This window comes from Callospermophilus lateralis, chromosome 7 (assembly GCF_048772815.1).
Source record: "Callospermophilus lateralis isolate mCalLat2 chromosome 7, mCalLat2.hap1, whole genome shotgun sequence".
Lineage (NCBI taxonomy): Eukaryota > Metazoa > Chordata > Mammalia > Rodentia > Sciuridae > Callospermophilus > Callospermophilus lateralis.
The window spans coordinates 724,808-749,140 of record NC_135311.1 but is presented as its reverse complement, the minus strand read 5'-3'; the positions used below and the strand labels follow the sequence as shown (position 1 = coordinate 749,140).

The window sequence follows — 24,333 nt, the reverse complement described above, 5'->3', positions numbered from 1 at the left end:
CCTGCCCCGTGTTCTCCCAAGTCACCGTGCCTCAGTGTGGGCGGAAGGTGAGGAGACAGCGGGCACTTCAGCGGGCTACTGTGAAGATGAGGTGATCGTGTAGTGACAGAGGTGAGCAGAAATCATTCTAAGACTTTTCAGAAGTAAGGTAATAGGAATGCTGAGGATGATTCTGGAGATGCAGGAGATATTTCGTTTATTTCTAAGTCCCGCACCAAGAACATAAGAAGAAGTATGAGACTGAAGAGAGGAGAGGGTGGACATAGCCCCCAGAGGCTGGGAGTTCCTAAGACTGGCACATGGAATGGAAGACACTCTTAACTAGCACTCAACTTAACTAGTACTCAACTCAACTCACCAGCACACAACAACTGACCAGACTCTTCCAGCAAGCCATGACCTCCACTTGTTTTTCTGGGTGGGGACACAGGGTGGTGCAGGTGACCAGGGGACGTTGATGGCAGATTCTATATGCACTCCAACTTCCCAGGCCACCTTCTCTGGAGCTGCTCAGTTCACAACCCTGTGCTGGGCTGTCTCGTGTTTATTCATTTGTTAGAACTTTTGGTAGGAAAGGGAGCTGCAGCTAATGGCTGAAATGAGGGAGGGCTGGAGATCACCGAGGATTTCAGTTATACTGCCTACCTCCAACCTCCATTACCAGGGATAATCAGAAGCCAGCTCTAGCAATTTTCCGCAACTTTCATTAATTTTAAGTAAATTTATACACTGTCATTTTCCCCCCTTTACCCAGATTAAAATGTCCTCGTCTTTTCAGTCTCGTTGCAGGCAGACCCCTTGCATGTCTTTGAGACTGTCTGTTGTTTTTCTCTGGATCCTTTGTATTTCTGCTTTATTTTCTTTGAAATGAAAGGACCGAATGCTGAATTTTGATTTTAAGGTGAAGTCATAACATCAATGTATATCATTAAAATGTTTTATTGTAATTACAGAAATATTCAATGCCAAATTATGTGCACTATATTATTTTCTGCATTATTCTTTACTCCATTCTCAAAGTTAATACAGCCTATTATATCTCATTCATTCTTCTGACTGCTGCTGCGCAGCGAGCAGATGTCTCCATTGAGCGATCCACAATGAATCCGAGATCTTTTTCCTGAGCACTTACAAGTAGAGTAATTCAGAGCCCATCAGTGAGCATGAGCTGTTTCAATTGTTCCTTCCAGTGTACATTAGCTTGCACTTGTCTACATAAAATTTCAAAGAATCATAGATATTAAAGATGGAAAAGACCAGTTAGTTGATCAGGCCTTCCCGCTCTGCCAGCAAAAGCAGGCAAAGGAAGGAATTCTATCAGGATGTACTATTTTAATGATGCTGATTAATAATGATTACAATTACCGTTCATAGTATGTGATCTCTTTCATCCTGAAATCAGTTAAAAGACTTTTTAAAAGCAGCATTTCTCTTTTAAAAGGAAACCAGGCACATATATCCACGTTACCGTACTCTAAGTCAACCCAAAGAAGCCACACATTCAATTCAGTTGCCTGCGATAAACAACTCCTGCCCTTTTGTGTACCAGCTACTAAGTGGTTTCTGGCAGTGACACATAAAGCTATCAGAGTCATTCTGAGGGTCGGAGATAGGGGTTGGGGTGGTGGCTCAGTGGTGGAGCACTTGCCCTGCCTGTGTAAGGCCCCGGGTTTGAGTCTCAGCACCACATATAGATAAAGGTCCATTCACAACTAAAATAAATATAGATTTTAAAAAAAGAGTTGAGGACAACATGGACACTCTGGGGCAGAGTTTCTCCGGCTCCAGGAATTGAGAAAATCTTCATGAGGAAAGTGACAACTGAGACAGGCCTTAAAGGATGAGCTTGAAGTCCGTCGACAAGAGTTTGGGGGAAGGGGACGTGAATAAGGACCAACCAAAACAAAGCTAGAGATCGTCACTGGGTCTCCACTTTACAGTATGCACTTTCTCACTGCATGTGAATGAAGTCTACTTGACCTCTTAGAAAGGGTCAGGATACAGAGACTCAACCTGACCAATCACCTTCAACAACAACACAACACCTGACTACCGGTTGTGGTACACTTATGGAAACAAGACAGAATACCTTAAATAGGACTCCCTAAAAATTTTTTTCGGAAAACCTGGTATTGTATGTAAGGAAAATTGGGACTTCCCAGCTAGAGACTAAATTCAAATCAAAGAGTAGATGCATAGACGATCTACCTGTTGGTGCCTTCTTACTCACCGAGCAACACACGAGAACTGATACTAGGGCATCATTGGGTCACTCCACAGATTTGTGGGTCCTTGTTGGAACACTGTACAACTCTAGAACACAGAGTTGGGGATAGAAGCATAGAACAGGAGGTCTCATTTTCTGACTCCTTCAGTAGGTATCTGTATAAGTATAGACCAGGAAAAGGCCAATACGTTCTTACACTGAGTAAGAGTAGATGTTTCTCTACTTTCACTCAAAGAACCTAACCTTTGACAACCCTGTCAGCATATCCGTTACTTACTACATTCGTTTCTTATCAAGTTAGCTATTAATGCCTTTTTCATAACACCACTGGTCTGAAGAAGGAGGAGACAGCTGAAGACTATGGCTCCTCCACATTTGCCCTCAAGGACCTTGCAAACATCTCCTACGTGAAGCTTAGCAGTTTTCTGCAAATTTCATTGCCAGATTAATCGTCCTCTGCAACAATTGACTCCTGTAGTTCTTTGAGAATTGCTATGTGCTTTACAACGTGTGCGATCCTCTCCCTCCGACAGGATGGGAGCACCTTAAAGGAAGGGTTTCATACTCCATTCATCTGCATTCCCCACGTGGCTGAGCTCATTTTTTGTTGCCTGACACACAATAAATATTCACCACATATCTGTTAAATCGCTTCTCTGGGTCCTGGAAATCTTATTTTGACATATTTAAATTATTAAGATTTTTTTTTTTTTTGTCTATAACCTTTCCAAAATTTGCCCTAGTCTGTTTGATCATGTCACTCGGATTCAGATGCCAGCTCCTTGTAGGTGGGTGCCTAACGCGATCCTTCATTTAATCAGTATGAACCCTGGTAGGGAACTGAACAAGCCCTTAACAAGACTTGAACCTTGACTGAGTCACTTGTGACTTTGCAGAACCTTTGGAGTCACATGAACCTGGGTTTACACAGACTTTATATTCAAGCTATGATTGTCCTTCACTAGTTTTATGACCTTAGTTGTATGAACTTGGGCAAGTTACACTCTCTAGACCTCAGGGTCCTCAACGAGGAAATGAAGGTATTAGCAGCATCTGTCTCAGTTTAAACGAGATAATGTACGAAAAAGTCTAGCTCTGTCCTTGGCACAAAGCAAACGATGATCATTGTGGTATTCTCATTCATCAAATAGAAATAATAATACAGGTGCTTTAGGATTATTGTAAGGAATTAGTAAAACAATAAGTGAAAATTTACTTATCACACCATTTCATAAGTGCTTCCTTCTTCGTAAGGAGCTAAGATAATGCTACAATTGGATGAGGACCTATCACACGCCAGGCTTGGTATGTGATACAGTCACCTTCAATATGTGGGCCCATCTGATTTACCTCTTATGACAAGGTATCGAAATGATGATCATCATCCTTATTTTACAGTTAAGTGAGTTGAAGAGGGAATAACCAGTCCAACTTCACGTAAGTGCTTCGGATTATTCCAGAAGCTACAGATGAGAAGGATGAGGGGTAGATGGGGGAAGTTTAGGAAACACACACAGAAGACATGTCCTATGGAGTTGGGCATTCTATCTGCTCTCATCCTCGGCCTCCAGTTCCAGAATCTGCTTGCTTCGTGCCCTGGCCCTGGACTCCATGTCAGTATGTGTGCACGCTCACTCTTCCCCTACTCCAGCTGTTAAACAGATACATGAAACAAGGCAACGATATCATCCATCCAAGAGTCGACCCTCACCCCTCCCTCTCCCGGTCGGTCTCACTCGTGAATCTGCTGTCTCCATGGTTGTCTTTTCTGTCCACTGATTATCACCCATGAGACACTTAATTTTAATGACCTGGTTATCCTTAGTTTCCTAGACTTCCATATGGACTTCCATTAGGTACGTCAAATGTACAAGCTGCCACTACGGGGGAGGAAAACGGCCCTTCCATGGTTCCTCCTAAAAAGCAGCCACCCCAGCCCTGCCCGCCCCCTGGCCCTGCCCCAGCCTCCTGGACCAGAGGGGAGCGTCCGACCTCTGGCCACTCCAACACAGCCATCTGAGGACAGAAGGCGTCCCAGTGGGAAGGAGAGTTGTGCTAACTGGGTTCTTCCTTGGGATCTGCATTACGGAATTCTGCAAGAATGAAGAAATTTCCAGGAAAACAACAACCGGAAGAATATAAAGAAAAACCATGAGAAAGAAGCCATGACGGGGGGCAGAGTAGGGAGGCAGAGTTCTGGTGTGGGAGTCCCCGCAAGTTGAAAAAGCTACAAGTGGGTGTCAGCGAAGGCCACAGACTGAACCAGCAGGTGCCGGGGAGACGCGAGCAAACAGCCCGAGAAGGAGGCTGGGGAGCAGGAGGCCTCCTGGGCTGGCTCAGGATGAGAGCTCTGCAGTCTGACTTCCAGCCTGTCTCGAGTCTCCTGTCAGCGCATGCCCCTGAGTCAGTCCTTTGCACCTGGAAGCCCTTTTCCAGAGCGTTCAGCACTTAAAGTGTCTTGGAGAACTGAAGCGTATTGTTCCCTTCTGCGTTTCTGAAGGTCGCCACGCAGACCCCTGGACGCCAGGCGCCCCTGGCTGCTCTCGGATGGCCTTTCTCAGACACCTCTTCATTCTCCATTTCTGAGAGAGGAAACTTGCCTGTACCTAACACCTAGATATCGACCAATGGTCCTACCAGGGTAGGACAGGCAAACGTGACCAAATCATCTATCTTCAGTGATTCTTCAGCAGAAGAAAATAAGTCATCGGTGAAGAATCAGAGGCCCCGGAACGGGAAACGTGAGAAGCAAGCTTTAGGGGAGACCAGCTGGAGCAAGAAAGGATCCCGGGCACACAAAATACTTGACTACAAATGTCAGTTTATTCTTCGCAATGAGAGAAAAGGATGAAGACCTTATGGAGATTTCCTTTTTAAATGTGAAATATAATGCTTCAATTCAGGGTTTTTTTTTAAATTCCTTTTGCATTAATTAATTAATAGGCTCTATTTCGATGTGAATTGTTTACTCATTCTACAGCACTTATTGATCACCTGCTTTGTTCCTCCCCTTCCTAAGCATTAGGGGTCCAGACACTAAAAACGTCTCGCCCTGAGGGAGCCACTGCCCAGAGTGGAAGGCGGAAGATCTAGGACAGGTGCTCAGGGTGACAGGGTGCATGCCCAGCTCGGGTGGGGTTTCCAGAAGAAATGCCCAGGATTGAGGCTTGCAGGCAGCAGGAGCCGGTGTGGAAGGAAGAAGCAGAAGGGCAGACCAAGGAGAGGGGCAGCCTCTAGGTCACAGTTGCCTTAGACACCCTAGTGTCACGCACCTCTGTGTGGTGAGCCACCAAACAGGCATCCGTAGAGCCTGTGCCCTGACCCTTATTCGGAGTCTCCTGGCCATACCTTCTCACAAAATCTCCCTCCTCAAACACATACCGACTGCACAAGCCCGAGAATAATAAAGAATCCAACATGTCTAGTGTGTGACAAGATAGAACTACCTCCAGGTTCACAAATGTCTCTTCTGAGCTAAATGATGGCTTGGTTTCTTCCAAATGCTATTAATGGCAGTTTTGAGTTTGTATATTTATTTTTCAGGCAAAAGGGTGATTATGGTTTTTTGTGGAATTACTAAAGCTTTTCAATGCTTTAGACCAAAGGCATTTTAAATTTTGAAGTGAATGACGTAAAACTACTTTTGATAACTACTTAAGCCATTAAAAATTAGATTGGCAACAATAATAATAAATATGTAGAATATGCTTTTCTTTTCCTTTATAAAAGCAGTTAGCATTCATCAATAATAAATATTTTACATATTACTAGAGTATATTTGTATGTTTTAAAAAGCTTGCTGATATACTCGTTCTGCTTTTCTATCTTTAAAATCAATAATACATCACTCTTATGCATTTGCCTTTGAGATTGTAATGAAATTAAACAAGATACCCAATGTTAGAAATCTTAAGCAACCCAGAATAAAAGGATCAATATAAGTCAAAGATAATTATGTATTAGTATATATGTGAATTGTTTGTTGTCTTCAAAATCTCCTTTCCCAATTAGGAAGTAATTATATCTTATATACTATTTTTTTTTCAGATGTGGGGAAAAAAAAAAAAAAAAAAACAGACCATGAGGCCAATTAAGAGACTCATTGGTTTACTGACCGTCAAGGCAGACTTGAAAGGGTCTCCCTTGCTACAAGCAAAATGGTCTTACTAAAAAATGACAGAGAATTTACATTGGGTCCTAAAAATCCCATTAAGAGCTATCGTACAAAATTTTAAAATCATGTCTTTTCAATGGTCGAACCAGTTTTAAAGAACTAGTGCCTGAAATGGCTCAGAGGGTGACATGATCGATGGAAACATGGTTCGTTCCCTCTCTGCTCTGCCTCACCCTCAGCCCACTTCAGAAGCAGTCTGTGACTCACATCCTAGAGGCATGTACAACAGGCACACACACAACACCCATGTACAACAGGCACACACACAACACCCATGTACAACAGGCACACACACAACACCCATGTACAACAGGCACACACACAACACCCATGTACAACAGGCACACACACAACACACATGTACACATCAGCAAGTCTTCATAATGTCCTCATAGACTGTCAATAGTCTTGTCGTCCCCAAAGCTGAGTGTCACACACACGGCACGTATCACCAGCACTACAGTCGCTTAAACTGGTCCTTTGCACCTAAAAAAACATGTGAGCATGATTCAAAAAGAAACAGCCTGTTTTTATGAAAAGGCGTAAGAACGGAGAAGCGGTGGACCCAGTGCCGTCCGTTCAGATTCATACTTATTATACATGAAGACATGCATCGAAGCAGCCTATTCTTTTGAAAATGGTTCTTTAGTCTTGCACATGTGCCTGCATGCTGACTGGCAAATTCTTTCAAAATCCATAAATTAAGACCCTACTTTTTCCCATAGTGCTTTCCACCTCAAAATGCCAATGTAGTTTGTACGGTGGATGCACAGGAATGAATCCCAGCATCCACAGAACCCATGGTTCTTGAATTGGGCTTCTTGACCAAGACCCCAGATTCATGCTGTATTCTTTTCACAGAATCAGAAACTCTGAATAGCTGAGCTGGAAGGAATCGTAGGGATGATTCAATCCAATTCTCTCATGGAAAAGAGATCTAGAGAGCTAGAATGCGGATTCTGGCAAAACCAAAACCCGAAGCTGCTGCAGTGTACCCTGCAGAAAACATGTCATTATTAATCAGATTTGGGGATCTTTTTTTCCCTTTAAATCGAGGGCTGGGGCTGGGCTCAGCAGTTGAGTGCTTGCCTGGCACGTGCCGGGTGCTGGGTTCGATCCTCAGCACCACATAAAAATGAATGAATAAATAAAGGTATCGTGTCCAACTACAACTAAAAAAATTTTTAAAAATCAATACTCTCTAAGTCCTAGTATTTAAAAAAAAAAAGTCTGTGTGTGGGGGGCACACTACAGTCATCATTTTAATGCCACGTCCACACGTGAATAGTGCGGTGACTGCCTGTTCTCTGCTGCTCGTCACCGATGAGAAGACCTGGCGACTGAATCGCCACCCACACGTTGCACCTTGTTTTCTTGAGTTCTTGAATGATCATATGACCTTACTCAAACATAACCGAAGGACAACAGTATCACTGAGTTCACAGTCTCTTACAGGCGATGACCAAGCAGGTATTCTAGAGTGCATTGAAATATCAGGACTTACAAGGAATGAAGACGTTTTCTATTTTATATTTTGTATTTACGTCTCTTAGGGCTGGGGTCCAAAATTTCCTTCAACCAAGCTGTATGCAGCACAGGATTTGGGACTGAACAGCCTGGGGGTGTCCTGCACATCGTGTGAGTTTTGCCTTTAGTGGGACTAGAGGTGCCAGCATTTTTACTTATACCCAGCACATGCACATTGAACCTTGTAAAACATCATAAGAGTCTTCATTTTTATCCTCCCAGAGTTGAGGACGGTCTGTTAAACCTTTCCTCCAACCAGGTCCTTGTTTTACTCACGTCTCAACTGCCCACTGTTTTTGGATTACTCTTCCAGTGCCAACTCAGATTTCCTCTGCCAGAGGCAGCTCCCTGGTGAGTAACATGTTTGGGAGGCAGAGTTAAATCGGAAGTGATCAAAGACTTGCAAATAGAGTGCCTCCTGCCCCAAGAAAGAATTGGCCTCAAATGCCAAAGGCAGACCATGGCAAGCTCTGATTTAGGGAGTGGACAGTGTGGGTGGGGCACATCGCTCCACAACAATATGGGGTGCACAGGAATGACGCTCAGTTTGCTCACGACGTGACTTAACCATGCAATGTGTGTGTGCAGGTTCCCAAAGTATACGCACCAAACCTGTGATTCAGGTGTGGGTGGGCATGTCTATCTTCTTTTTAAGCTATTAAATTAATCTTTTTTTTAAAAAAAGACAGATTGACAACACTGAAGACAACATTTCCTTGCGTACTAGAAAGAGACACAATGTAGAAAATGGTGATACAGGCACCAACATAAATCTGCCTTCTTGCAAAAAGGACTAGCATTTCAACATACCCTCTCTCCAGGGAGGACGGCAAACGGGAGCAGGGATGGGGAGGTGGCCCTATCTTTGATATCACCAAACTGGGAAGGGTTTAGTAACCCAACCAAAATGGAATCTGTTGCTGGGATTTTTTTAAAAAAATCTTTTCTCTCTCTATATAGGCATGTTGGGAAGAGTGGGAAAAGCCACTTCACTACCCTTACTACCTTTGAAATTCCAAGATAACAGTAATAATGGTGGAGTTTCCTGCAGCCAAGTGTTAGTATCAGCCCAGGAACTATGGAATAAGTAAAGCGAGGGGAAAGCCTCCAGAACCACAGTCCCCTCCAACGCCTATTAGGATTTAACAGCGCTCAGAGGCTACCGCTAACTGAATTACCCAGATAATGACTGTTATAAGGCCGGCTCACAACAAGTGTTAAGGTATTTAATAGTACAAGTGTAAAGGGTTAGCAGATGTTATTTGAGTCTTTGCTATGCTGTGTGCTGGGGTTGGGGGTTGTGGGGGGGGGAGAGGGAGAGGGAGAGGAAGAGAGAGAGAGAATTTCCTAAAGTCTTTGTCGTTGCAATTGCTGGGCTCCATGATTAGGAATGTCACCAGTGGAAACGGGACTGGCTGGGGCAGGGGAACCTCAGGCCCAAAGAGAAAAGGACAGTCAGCTCATATCCAGTTAGAGAATTTAGGTCGACCACGTGAATGTCTTATTATGGCGTCTGCATGCTGCTGTTGAATCTATATCATGTTGTGATCCCTATCAGGGTGCCGGGGCACACTTTCAATCCCAGCTATTCTGGGGACTGATGCCAGGGACCATAAGTTTAAGGACAGCCTCAGAAATCCAGCAAAATTCTCTCAAACTAAGAAATAGAATGGACTGGGATGTGGTTCAGTGGTAAAGTGCCCCTGGGTTCAATCCATAGTATGAGAAATAAAAAATACAATAAAAAGAGCTGGGTTGTGGCTCAGTGGTATAGCACTTGCCTAGCATGTGAGAGGCCCTGGGTTTGACTCCCAGCACTAAAAACAAAAAACAAAAGTTTTAATTACTGATCTGTGGAAGTATGTATTTAATGTTGATCATACCAACAGCTCTACAAGCTCCCTAAGGGTAGGGGCTTATCTGTAGTGCTTTTCCTATATCCAGAGTGCCCAATAAGGTGCCCGACACATAACAAAGGCTCCCAAATATTAGCTGAGTTAACAAATGAATACATGAGTGGGTTTGTGCCAGTCCATGTTGTGGCCGTGTTTGCCGTTTGTGCCCGGGACGGCAGAGCAGGGCAGAGAGCTGCTAGAAGCTCGCATGAGAACCAGAGAAGTGCCCACTCTTGATGGCCCAAGGCTGGAGGGTGTGAGATGGAGTGTGGGGGGGGCGAGGTGGGACTACCCACAGGACACTCTGAGCCCCAGGTGAGATCTGCATGACCCCACAGCTTCGTGAGGCCGCCTCGGATCATGAGTTGCCTTTCCTGGGCTCTAACAGCCTCATCTAAAGCTTGATGAACCTGGGCTCAGTGGGGCACATGCGTAACTCCAGCCGCTCAGAAGGCTGAAGCAAGAGTGTCACAAGTTCTAGGACAGCCTGGGCAACGTAGGGAGGCTCCCTAGGCTCCATCTCAAAATAAAAATCAAAGGGCTGGAGACATAGCTCAGTGGTGAAGCCCCCTGGGTTCAACCCTGGGACTGCAATGAAACAAATGAATAATGAAACATGATGAGTGACCTTTCTTCTCCATTGCAGTTCTGAAATTCTGACAGGTATCTGAGCCCCAAGAGCTTGCCAGCGACAAACCAGGCTAAGATCTTCTGCCTACGGAGTAGAAGACAATGAAGTTTTAAGATATAAAGTCTCGCTCTCTTCCAATAAAACAGTCAATGTGGGTTGGAGGGGGCGGGTATCTTCTTGCCAGATTGAGACCAATTGAATGTCTTTCAGACATCATCCTTTCCCTGCCTAGAAATCAGTTTCCAGGCCTCCTAGGAGAACAACCAGGCTGGCCTTAGCTTCCACCTCTGGCCATCACAGGGAGGCCGTCTGATAAACACGTTAGGATGGAAGTAGTCACAGCCTCCCAGACTTTCCAGATTTTTTGGGGGGCAGGTAGCAGAGTCATAGGAAACCTAGAATTAGGTAAGAAAGCAAAATTCCCCCAGAGAATTCAGAGAGAGCTACAACTGAGCATCTTAAGCAATCACTGTGTAAGAGCAAGAAAGAAAACCCACAATTCAAAAAAATGCAGATCTATATATGCATGATTTTTTCTTCCAAACAAACATCTTAGAGATGACTATTAGGTACTAATTTCAGCTTTCTACTCCCACATCTCAAGATGTCACTTTGAAAAGCAAAAGGTTTTATCCACAAAACCACCAGTGAGTAAAGAGCCGTCACATTCCTACCCTCACACACACAGTAAGGTATCTACTCTCTGACAAACGGCAATTGTAAATAAATCTCATTTAATCTCTAAAAGCCACAATAAAAATCTTCACCCTCCACGACAGAGCTTACAGATGTGTGTGCAGCCCTGCCGGGGCCAGAACACAAGGTCTCGAATCAACTACCACAACAGGAGGCACATTTTCTTCTCAAGCATCTTACATTGACCTTCTTTTTAAAAAAATGTAGGAGGGAGGAGGAAAGGGGAAAACCCAACCCCTCCCACCCCATTCTCTGTACAAATCGGCCAATAAATCTAAAGACACAAGGGAGAGGGACAGGAGCCAACAGGTGGAAAAGGGCTTTTTGTTTCCTTAGAAATGCTCAGACACTGGATCTGTGCTCGGGGTGTTGGCCTCAGGGTGTCCTTAACGATGGTTTGTCATCACCATGGTGGTCAGGAGTCATGAGGACACTTACTCTGTGATCCCACACCATCTCTAGCTTGGCGACTTCTCCACGTTTTAGACACAGTGATCTGGGATGTTTTGCTAAATCCCGGGGAGATGTGCAGCATCCCCAATCAGCTTTCTCTCCTCTATACAGGTGGGGAAACTGAGGCTCGGGCACCCCGGCTGCTTTACAGTGCCTGCGACTGGGGAGATCCCTGAGGCTGGAAAAGTTTGAGGATTGTCTGGTGGCAGAGTTCTCTGGCTCTCCCTTCTCGCCTGCCATGCCGCTCTTCCTGGGAGAGTCTGGGCGGGGGCTGAGGACTGGGGTGACTCCCCTTCACCACAGGCGTGCCAAGGCAGAGTGTGGGAAGTCCACACTCCCACAGACCACGGCAGACTTGCACACACAAAGCTCGGTGCAATCTCTGCAGTCACTCAGCACAGCCCTGCCAGCCCTGGCTCAGCCTGAGAAGGCACAGCTCGGAGCCTGCCAGGCCGCCCGGGCTCGGGCTGGGCTTCCCGAAGGAGGGCTCTGCCCTCTCTCCCTGTCTCCCTGTCTCTCTTTCAGGCTTCTCTCCCCCTCTCTCTTTCCCTCCCACCCTCCACCCTCCTCCCACCCTCTCCTTCCACCCCTTTCCCCCACCAACCCAGAGGCGAGATCGTGTTACTGGGGTTCCCTGGAAAGAGGGGCCATCCCCAGCCCTGAGCGCCTTGGAAAGACTTGCAGGGGCAACGCGGGAGCTCCAGGCGCAGGACCCCAGCGCTCCTCCTGAGCAGCGCAGGAAGGAGACCCCCACTTCCAGGCACAGGCGAGCCAGCCTGCACACAAGAAGGAATTGTTAGGGCTCTTACCTTTTTTATGAGGAGAAATTCTGGAGAATCATTTCAGAAACTGAGGGGGAAAGTGAATGAAGACAAAAAAGGCCCTTTTCCTGCAATCCCTGGCCTCCTGGTATCAAGACACCAGGACAACATCAAAGCAACTTAGGGGGAACACTTTAGGGGCCTATTGTCTGCTCTGGTCTGATCTGTTTTCCTTCTGACTCCCCCTCTCGCTGCGGTGACACTTGGTACGGCCCAGGCATTCATGCCAAGTAGCTTTCACACATGGAAGCTTGTCTGAAGCAATTGCTGACAAGCCACAAACAAGACGTTCCCCTCCCTTCTCCGCACCCCCACTCCCCCTCCACCTTTCCCTCCTCCCCTCGGGTCTCCCTCCTCCTTTCTTCTAAATGCAAACTAAAACTCTCCAGTGACAGGCCCGGCTTGCAGGCTTGGCCTAGCTGCACAGGCAGGCACACACACACACACTCACACACACACACACACACACTCACACTCACAGGCAAGCAGCTCAGCTAGTTGCTGCTGCACTGGTGGAGTTGAGAGACAGGAAAAAGCCCAGGCTGAGTTGGGGGCAGGGAGAGAAAGAGAGGGAGAGCCAGAGCTGAGCTGCCTCCTGTGTCCTGGTAAGATGGAGAAGAGCCGGAGCCCTTGGAAACCCAGCAGGGCCACCACGTGTGCCCATGGACACAGACTCCAGGCCAGCTGAGCTCCAGGAGGAGTGAAATGAATGACAAAGGAAAAGCAGAGTCCCATCAGCTTGGGATCAGGGGAGGGGATGAGAGGGGAGGACCCAGGACTGGGTTTGGTGAATGTCTGCAGGGTTCCCTTCTCTCCTGTTGAACCCTGAGGACCCGGTGTCCTTGGCTGTACAATTGAGCACAGACCTGTGCACTAGGTAGAATACAACCGGGAAATGTGTAAATGTGTGAGTGAACTTAACTGTGGGCTCAACTTGTGCCCAGGATATTTTTAAAGTGGAGCTTTTCTTTCTTTCTTTTTCTTTTCTTTCTTTCTCTCTCTTTTTTTTTTTTTTTTTTTAGCAGAAACCCTAGAGAGCAGTAGCAGAGAGAATAGTAACAAGTAGTATGAGCTGGGAGAGCTGTGAAGTGTGATGCTAAAGTTACTGACTGTCAGGCTGCTGGAATTTATGGAGGGTGGGCCTGGGAGTTGGAGGGGGAAGGGTGAGTCTCTGTGAGCTGTTTTCTAGGAATGAGGGGGATGAGGTAGGATAATGAATATGGCAAGAAGCAAGCAGGAATTTGATTGGTGTGGAGGGAGGAGATGGGGGAAAGGGGGGGAGAAGAGGGAGGGAAAGAGAAACATCACTGCATTAAAAAAAAGGAGAGAGAGAGAGAGAGAGAGAGAGGCCCAGAGACTGAAACATGCAGCGTAAATGGGATGGCAAAGGAAGCATAAGATGTGAGCAAAAAAGCACAAAGGATGTGCAGATTCACAGCTGGCATGAAGTCAGAGGGCCCAGGAGACAGGAGGGGGACGGCAGGGTGACTGTGAGTCAGCACTAGGTCTCCTCTGCTGAGGCCAAGACGGCTGTCCTGACAGGCCAGGAGCCCCGCCGAGCTCAGCCCACCACAGGTTCCTTATACCCTACCCCTCAGGATTTTTCTCTACAAAATGCAAATTATGTGAGTGCACCTCTCTCGTTCCTTCATAGGCGTGGAGCAAGGAGGAACCCAGGACTTTTTGATACTAGCTGAATGACCTGTCACTACCTAGAACTCACCTCGTTAAGGACTTCTTGCTCCTTTCCCCTTAGCTTGCTTCCTCACTATTGCTCATCCCTAGAGCTGTCTGACTAGACTCCCGGGCACCGTGACGATGGCGGTGGTGATGGTGGTGACCATTACCTTTTACTGAGTGTTTACTTGTTCTCAGCATTTTCCCAAGAATTGACACCATGAAGTAATTTCTACTAAGACCTTCTCCATTTACAGATGATTCTAAAATGAGGCGCACAGAGGCTTAGTAAATCGCCTGAGATCACCTGGCAAGACAGAGGCAGAGCTGAAATCCAGCTGAGCTCCGTGTGATGCGCAGCCTGGGCACTTGCTCCGAGCTGTGCTCCTCACTTGAGCAGCCCAAGTTCTCCATGACATTCCAAGTCCAATTGGCCACATGAGCCCACAGTCCTGCACCCTGGACTGGGTTGAATCTTCTCACTCTGAGCCAGGGGAACTTCTGACCTTCCCTTAAAAGCCACTGACTCACCCCCGGCTTCTAAGTGGTGGTGACTCACTCTACACAATGCGGCCTAGACGGCAATTACATGAAGGGTCACCTTAACCTTTCGTGACAATTTAGACTGCCAGGCAACGGAGAAAGGCACCTAAGACCAGAAAAGTTTCCCTTCCTTAAATAGAAGAACATATTTTCAAAATTTAAAAAAAGCAAATAACAACCACCCACAAAGTGCTGCTCATACTGATGACCGCGAGCATGTATTCAGCGCTTATATGTGTATTAGAAAAACCTCCATTAGGTAACAACTCGTATTGCTTCCACTTGTGAGATGAAGAGGCTGAGTCATGGTTGAGTAACTTGGCAAGGTCACGTGGCCAGGAAATGGTGACTGAGACCTGACCCAGGCAAAGGACCTTTCTAGAGGTAGAGGATCCACAGTCTGCTGTACCTGCTAAGAGGACAAAAGAGTGGCTCTAATTATTATTAAATGTAATTAATATTAATGATAAATAATTATTTGTATTATTATTACTAAATGCTCGATGAGAGAATTAAAAGGGAAGTACCCCTGCCCTAATGTTTTTGCAGGTACTTCTAAGCCTCATGATCTCTCCCATGGATAACGAGTGTCTCCTACCTGGCAGAGGAGAGAGCAGGCTAAGCCTCGGGGTCAGGACACGCAGGCAGGAACACCAGGTCAGACTGGCAGTGTCTTTAGCACCAGTGACTTCCACCTGCCAATCTAAGGAGAAAAGAAAACCCAGTGGGTAAGTGAACAGGCAGGTGGGTGCACAAATGTCCCCAAGTTCATGTCACAAGGCCTGAGTGCTGAGCCTGGAGTGTAGACAATGCCCAGGTCCTTTAGCAGAAGACCTGGATGCTAATGCAGATGCTGCCTCCCATCAGTGTGGGCCTGGGCCTTGTTCTCTGAGCCTTGTCTCCTCAATTACAAAATGAGCCTGTGCTATGTGCTGTAAGACCCTTTCTAGCCCCTGGTGGGATGGTTCCAAAGTTGTCAGGTTGAGCCAGGTGCACTGTTGCCTGCCTGAGATCCCAGCGACTCGGGAGACTGAGACCTGAGGACTGCACACTCGGGGCCAGCCTCAGCCAGTGAGTGAGTCCCTGTCTGGGGATGTAGCTCACCGGAGAAGCACCCTGGGTAAACTCCAGGGAAAACAATGATAATAAGATGAAAAAGGGATTGTTGGGCTGATGAGGAAAGGTCTGGAAGCCACGGTTGCGGGTGAGATGTGTGTTTGGGCTCGATGTGCGTCTGGGTGCTGGAGCGGTCGGTGGCATAAAGGGAAGGGCAAGAGGCCTCCTTGGGCTCGCTAGCCCTAGTGCAGCAAGGCCTTGTCCTAAACACCTTCTGCCTAGGGCTGTTTTTCACTTTATTCTGTCTCACTCCAAGAATTCCCACCATTACCAATTCACTTGCAGTGATAACGATCTTTTTAAAACACAGATGCCTGGGCCTCTGGAAAGGACAGAGGAAATGAGCCCTTTAGGCTTTAATGTGAACTATTTCACCCTCTCCTTTCCTGCAAACCCCAAGTTCATGTCAAATACCCATTTAGATTAGAGGGTAAAAAGGAAAAAAACAGGAGAAACAAATAGATAGCTTTGGAGCTTAGGAGGCTCTTTGGTGTAAGGTTGGCCTGGTTGTGTGTGGGGGTGTTACTCAGAGCAATAGAAAGATGAGGAACACTAGGAAAATCCTGAGGGGCTGGGAGACTCTCGGGACTTGATCTGGGACCAGCTTGGATTGAAGGGACCTGAGAGACCTGGCTTCATCTTTCCCATTCGCCTCCCTCCTTTTTGGTGTCTGGCACAGGCTTAGGATGGCTTCCCATGGCTTCATCGTGGGGCTCAAGTTCCATTCAAAGTGTAGGAAAAATGCTCACATCTCTAGACGTCCAACTTACAATGACCCTTAAAAAGACAGCCCATTCCCAGTTTGACTTCCACCTACCTGGGATTGAACAGCGGGGGAGAATGTGGGTGTCAGGCAGAGGGGCTTCTCTCTCCTCCACGTTCCGGAAGGAGAACTGTCTGGGAGAAAGGAGAGATTCAGCAGGAAATGAAGAAACAAATTTCAAGATTCACCAAGTTAAAGCCACAGTTTTGAGGCAGGTAAGATTAGAACCCACTAATCTGAAAATAACCCATCTCGAAATAACAAATGAAATATATAAAAACCGCGATTAAAAGGCAGGGTGAGGCTTGCTGCACTTTAGAAGTAAAAGATTTGGATCCTGATATCGGGGTGCTCATGAATGAAATGAACTCAGTTGAGTTTTTTAACCTTTCTGAGTCAGTTCCCAATGAGTTACTTTGTAAATCGTCTTTGTCAACAGTAAAATTCTATACCCATTTTAGCAGGTAGCATTTAATAAGAATAATACGTAATAATAGTGCCAACAATGTGCAGGCATATTCTTTGCTTGGGTTATCTCGTTTAATACTCCCAACTCGCCCTATAAGGAGAGTAGTACCCCAAGGACACAATATCAACACAGTATAATGCGGTATTTATGAACTTGGTCTTTACAGCCAAAAAATGTGGCATTGAGCTATGGGCTCTGCCATCCTGAGATTGTGGACAATTTACCCAACCTTTCTGAGCTTCGATTTCTTCATTTGTAAAATGAAGATATTAATAGTACCTTCCTCATGAGATTATTTTGAGGATGAAATGAGATAATGAATGCATGTGACAGAATCAGCACAGTGCCCAGCACATAAAACGTAATCAACAAATGTTAGATGTTCTATTTGTTCTCATTTTACAGCCTTAGTGAGATCAAGTGCTTAGCTCAAGGTCGCACAGTTCATAAACAGAAGGGGTTCAAACTTGATTCTGTTTGATCCCAAACCCTGTTCTTTACTGCTGTTTTATATTGTCTGTATTCCCATCGATCTTTCTGACCACAGATAATTGAAGGGACACACTATTTACATCACCTTTTGTTTTTCCCTTATTAGATTCTCATGATCTGTAGAATACTCTGTAAACGTACTCACGGAAAGTATTTTCCATATAGGGATCTTAGAGAAATTATGCTATTATTTAAAAAATACTATTTGAAAAGACCCCTCAAAGTAATCCATATTGGAGTTAAGTGTCTCAGAAGGGCATGGTGACAGACTCATGTTTTAGGACTTAGAAGTTATGCGTTTACTTTTCGCCTTCTACTCAGCTAAGCTTCGCGTCGGGAAGGAGCATTACGTGGCGGAAGGTCGGGTACAGAAGAAAGGGCAGGACATGGAGTGATCCACAGACTGAAGCGCGCTTCGCCCAAAACTCTGAGCTTGTAGAAAATTGAGAACTACATTGTTTACATGTAAAACATGTGTCAGGAGACAGGAGTCAACCTTAAAAGTATGAATTAACAAAAGGTGCACATTATTGAGCTTCTGTGAGGTAAAAATAGACTGTCATCATAGTAAGGAAGAGAAATTTCCCTCTCCTTCAGAATAAATGAACACAACTTGATTCTTTCAACCTGTAACTAGTCAGGAGAGTAGGCAATGAGTGCACAGGCTGAGAGGCTATTCATCCTGGAATCGGACCAAAGGCTAAATGCCCCAAGATCTTAACATGTCATTTAAAAAAAAAAAAAAAAACTTTTAAAAAATCTTCATTTCATTTATTTATTTTTATGTGATGCTGAGGATCGAACCCAGTGCCTCGTACATGCTAGGTGAGCACTCTGCCGCTGAGCGACAACCCCAGCCCAACACGCCATTTTTTATACACATTTATTATTCTTGCTTTATCTGGGTGACTTTTTGATTAAGTTCTAATTTCTACCAAATGCCTATGAAATGCTTTTGAAGGGTCCTTTTTAACTGATAAAGAATAGTCAAAGAGATTTGCTCGAGGTCATGTGTGTTCCCTTCACATGGATGATTGTCACTTGAGTGGGTTAACTAAGTAAAGTTGAAGTTGTGTGAATTTCATTAAGAGACGTCGTAGCACACTGAGTGTGCACTCTCACGCACATTCCTCTTGGGAGGGAGATCAGCCTGATCATACATTATCAAGTATCCCCAATACAAAGGTCGTAGAGTGTCTATAGGGACAAGACACATCGGCAGTAACACTGCTGACATTTTAGTGGGACAGAGAAGCCTTTTTGCTCCGCGTTCCCCACCCCCACTTCTAACTGGGATGTAGAAGGCGGAAAACTCTGAGAGGCCTTAGGATCAGTGTTGACCAAGGCGAGGAGGGTCCCCACCAGAACCCAGGGCGGTGGCTGTAGGCTGTTTGTAGGCCCCTTCCTGGAGATCTGCCCCCCTGGAGAGCTTGCCCTCATCAGAGCAGGAAGAGGCAGCAGAGCCACCAGGGGAGCCACTGGGTTTAGTAAACAATGAGCCAATTCCTCCCCCAGGGAGCAGATCAGAGGAGACGTCATGGACTAGGAGAAGCTCTCCAGCAGTCAGAGACAGCCAGGAAGGAGGCCGCCTCTTCTGATCAAGCTTGTCTGCTGCCCTGGCATTGAACACGGGCTTCCTCTGGCCTTGAGGAGTGGACTGGGGATCTAGATGTGATCTGGGACACCGAGGGCCAGGTTAGAGCCCTACAGAGGCAGCGGCTCCCGGACCAGCAGCCATAGCTAAGCAATGCTCTGCTCAGACCAGCCCGGGTTCAGCTGAAGCTCATCTGAGAGGGTTCCTTAAAAAGGGCTTCTTACCAACCAGCCCCAGAGTTGGAGTTGTCTGCCTTACAGAGCTGGAAGGAGATAATCGCTCTGAAACTCTTGTAGCTTATGTTCATAGTTCATCTGAGCCTGAGGTTGTTGACCTCACCTCCTGAAGTGGAAATAATGCAATTATCTCAGCTAAAGACAACTTAATAATAGAAAAACAGTACTGAAGCCAGGAAAGGAAACTTCTATGTCTTCTGCCTACAATGGAATGCATACCTTTCATAAAGATAAGAAACGCACTAAAGGCTGAGTAGAGGTGGTGTTTTGAATTCGGTGTTTTCTATTGTGTTGTGTGCAAAGCATTGCTAGGCTGGGGACACCAAAAAGAGAAATACCCTGTCCCTGTCCTAAAGGGACACTTTCTCTAGTGGAAAAGAGAGATCCATCAGTAACCATCATGAGTTAAGTGAAGCCAGCAAATATCGTAAACATTTTGAAGTGTCTACTCAGCGTATTCCTTCCACTTAAAAAATAATAATCCCTGAACTATCCTTTTGGATAAACTTTTCACTAATATTTATCCTATGCCACCAGTTCCCTTGGCCAATCAGATCTCCTCTCCCAGAAATTTAAAACGAAGACTCAAAGAAACAAGCTGATCTCTATTAGCTCTTGAACCGAGAGGACTGCCCAGAAAATAAAAAGTAATTAGATAAACCTGCTGGGAGAGGTCAGTCTCAGAGTCATGTGGCCTGAGAGAGAAGTCTGATGTGGGCTCCCTGGATTCGGGGTCTTTCAGATGTTCCTGATTCCCAGCCCCGGACCCAGCCTAACGCGTCCCTTTTCTTGCACTCAGTCGAGGTGGGGTGAAGCTCAGCGGTTCAGCCCAAGCCCTCTCGGCGGCCAAGCCTCCTCGCACACTTCTGAATGTGCGGTGGGGAAAGGGAACACGCAGGGGGTTTGGGGCCCAGTAGGGATTGGATGGGGGGAAGCACAGTATATGGCAAAAGAAGTGCCCAGAGGGCTCTGAGCAGGAGACAGCTCTGAATTCTTCAGAAGAATTTGGGGGGAGGCTTCCCAGAGGACGTGACATTTGACCTAACCCTGGACAAGTGAGAGGTTTTAACAGGTCTGGTGGGATAATGCATCTCAAGGAGAGGAAAAGGCGCTTCCCACTGAGAAGGCAAGAAGCTTGTATTAAGATGTTACTTCTACACTTCATTTCCCCTCTAATTTCCAACCAAGCTCCAGAATGGCAGCCTAGTCTGCTCCCTGTGACCTGCAGGGCAAATCTGGCCGCTGCCTGTGTCTGCATAATATAGACTTCAAGATGAAAATGGGTCTTACATTTTAAAATAGAGGTTGTGGAAATCAAAAGAAGAAGAATATTTCATGACACGTGAGATTTATATGAGATCCAGACTTCAGTCTCCATAAATAAAGCTTGATTGGAACACCACCGTCCATTCATTCATTCATTCATGTATTGTCTACGATTGCTTTCCATTGACAACCAGAGAGTTAAGTGGTGCAAACAGAAACCATGTGGTCTGCAAAGCCTCAACTATTTCTATCTGGTCCTTTGCAGAAAAAGGCAGCTGATATATATATACATAGTTTTATAATACATATTTCTATATACATACCTTCAGAGGTTTCTTTTGGACATTTGTGAAGACGCAGCCTTCAGAGGAAGTGTAACAAATAGTGTATCAGCACATATCTGTAGGATTGTTTGAGACTGATCCATAATATTTGTCAGTGACCAAAGATGTGAAATTGTGTATTTTGCATCTCACAGAACATGTGGGTGTGTGTGTATAGTTTGAAAAAATATGCAACCATCATAAACATTGGCTACTTTTGAGATGTGAATTATGGGGAACTTTATAAAACAATAATAACAATAGTAACCACCTTGTATTGACTGTTCACTATGTGCCAAACACTGTGTTAGTGTTTAGTGTGTATATATATATATATATATATATATATATATATATATATATATATATCATCTTATTTAAATTTTCCAAGAACCTGATGATATAAAAATTATTATTGCCTTCATTTAACAGATAAGAAAACTGAGACATAGAAGAATTAAGTGATGTGTCCAGAATCACACAACTAATATCAGGAGATCCAGAACATGAACAAAGGCAATGCAAATCTAGTGCCCTTACTCCTTCCAACACAGCACACTTTTTAATACTGACCACTGTCACTTTTGTAATGTATGTGTGTGTGCATGTGTGTATGTGATATGTTGTATATATGTCTCTCTCTATACACATACACACACACACACACACACACATATATATAGTAGCACGATTCCTGGCTCATAGTAAAGATGATGATAATGAGGAAAAGGAAGAGGAGGAGGAGAAGGATAACATTTTTTGAGCTCTTCCTGTGATTGGGTTCTGATACAACATACCAGACACTCTGCATGCTAATTGGGAACACATTTGACAAATTGTTATTGCTGTTGTCATTCTTGTCACCATTATGTGTTTCCAGGATAGGCTGGGGCTGGGTGTGGGTCTGGGATGGAGCACGGCATCCCACGTCTGTATCTGGAGGGTTCGGAAGGAGTTGTTCTCAACGCTTCCACCTGCTCCTCGCGACGTCAGGTGGTCAGGGGTGCGTGAGTGCGGACGGGTGAACCAGTGACTGCTGGGGCCAGGCAGGTGAGTTCTGAACCTGACTCCAGAGCTTGTTGTCTCTGTGATCTTGCCCTAGTCCTCACCTTGTCACAGTTGGACGTATTGCTCCCGTTTCCTCAATCTTACCTGGTGTAACAAGGCAACAGATATTGAGGCCCCTGGGAAGCTCTCCCCACCCCATGGCAGGCCTCCCACAGCCTGAGAGTCTCTCGTGAAAGATTCATTTCTTTGGCTTAAAGCTCTGCCAAGCAGAGGTGACATATTAAGCCAGTGACACCATGGCAATTTAATTTCATGGAATCACAAGATGTTAGAGCTAGGAGTCACCTAAAGTCTGCAGCCTCATTATTTCTGCATCTAGGCTTGTTCCTTCCTCTTTCCATCTACAGTGGGAGGTGTGTCCTGGCTCCTGTCTAAGGTGATGTTTCTCCCTGTTCCATGAATTCACCTGCCCTCCTCCTCGGGACCTCCCCCCACCCCACTGTCCCGTTTCCCACACCATCACCCTTCCACTCTCCCAGCTGCGCCCTGGAAGTGTTTAAACAGCTCAAGTCTCACTCACCTTAATAAATAAAAGGACTTTGGGGCCTCACGCCCCTCTGTGGCTGCCTCACTCCACATCTTTCCTTTTTAGCCAAACTCCTCGTAAGGATCACCTATAAACTTAGAGGGGTGATGGCAAAACTGAGCGTTTAGGGCAGGCGCAGGTTCACCTGGGCCTGGGCCAGCCTAGAGGAGGAAGCGGAGTGGCACATTAGCTGAGGAATGGAAGAGAGGAAAGTGGGAGGTTCACGCGGACAACTGCCTCCTTCACAACTGTGCCCCTGACCCACAGTGACTCTTCACCAATCAACAGGGCACACTGGGTTTGGGTACTCCTCTGAGAATGCTGGCCAGTCCCCACCCCATCCCTGCCTTTCAACGCCTTAGGCCTCCGTCTGGGTCCTGGGTTTCAACACAGGTCAGCGCATGCCCAAGCCGAATGAGTGGACAGGGTCGGGCTCCCGGCTGTGAGCGTCAGCACCACTTGGGGACTTGCCAGACCCCTTCTCAGAGCTGTCTCAAGGGCCTCCCGGTGATTCCCGCGAATGCTGGGGTTTAAGAATATTGCGTGGACACTGGGGACCCCTGTGGAGTGGAGGTCAGACCCAGGGCCGTTTGGCACCTACCTTGGATTCTGGTGAATGAGGTACAGCACTGGGTAGAAGGGGGTCCAGGAAGGTGAACCTGTGAGCCAAGGTACGGAGACTGGACTACACCAGACACGAGCGTGTGGACGGAGGGCGCTCTGGGAACGAGGGAGGGGAGGATGGAGAGCCAGGACAGTGGTGCAGGGGACACGGGGGTCCCAGCGAGGATGGGGCCAGAAAGCCTTCTGCATACCGAGGGTCCGCCTGCCCCTCCTGATCCTTTCTCTCCTCCACCCACAGCCTCCCTCCCGTCCCCCTCTCCCTGGACCCTCCGGCTCTGACAGGATGGCGTCTCCTTCCCTGCCCCGTCAGGGCCTCCTCCTTCCGTCTCTGAGTCCGCCTCCCCACGGCTGCAGGTGGGAGGTTTTCACCGTCCTCTGAAAGACGGTTCCTCCAGAGGCTACCATTAGAGCCAGGCCCCCTTTAGAGCGTGGGGCCGCCCCTGCCTCTTACATCCCGACAGTGTGTGCCAGGGACCACTCGGCACGGAGCTGAGGGTGGCTCTCTGCTGTTCCTCAGCAGCGAAGTCACACAGGGACCCTGGGAAGGCTCCACCTGGCAGGGTCAGGCAGGAAGTCCCTTCCAGAGCCCAGAGGAACCCTTTAAGGCCGCACGCAGCCTTGTTTCCCGTGGGATCTCCTCTGAAGACAGAGCCTTCACAGGCACCCCGAGGCCCTGAGGTGTGGAGCACCTCGCTCCCTGAGAGGCACCAGGCACGTGGGCGCGCAGTGGGTGCTGAGTGCTCCGGCAGGAGGGCTTCTCTTTTCCTTAAAGGTTTTCGTCAGAGGACCAAGGTTTTAAGCCTGAGCTCTTCCATGTGCTAAACAGGAGACTTGGTCTGATCTCTTAGTTGTCTGATCTGTAAAACGGGCATAAAAACACCAGCCAACAGGTCACCGTGAGGAGGAAAGGGGAGGATCGCAGCCCGCCGTCTACCGCAGGCTCTGAACGGCTCTCCTGCTCCTCTGTCCCCTTCTCGCCTCGGCAGAACTGGGCTGTGAACTGGTTTTCCTGAAAAATAGTTCTTTTTAAATGGCAGGGTAGTATTTTAAGATATTAATTCACCTTTCCCGCCTCTACTTCCCGTTCCAAGGTCTCTTTTCATCCTTCACCTGAGGCAGGTGACGTGGCAAAAAGACAAGGACACCTGAGACCAGGCTCTGCTTCCCGCCTCCTCCAGGCCAGGGAAGGCCCCTCAGCGGGGCCCCGCAGAG

At 46.7% G+C, this 24,333-nt stretch overlaps 1 long non-coding RNA gene across 2 annotated transcripts in view; it reads right to left on the bottom strand.

Moving 5' to 3' along the window:
- LOC143641874 (uncharacterized) overlaps window positions 1-12,567 on the bottom strand; it is a 62,725-nt gene extending 50,158 nt beyond the window's left edge. For both annotated transcript variants that reach the window (XR_013155538.1, XR_013155541.1), the window contains exon 1: window positions 12,413-12,567. This is a non-coding gene — a long non-coding RNA (uncharacterized LOC143641874). The remainder of the gene's footprint in view (window positions 1-12,412) is intronic.
- Between the last annotated feature and the right edge of the window lie 11,766 nt (window positions 12,568-24,333).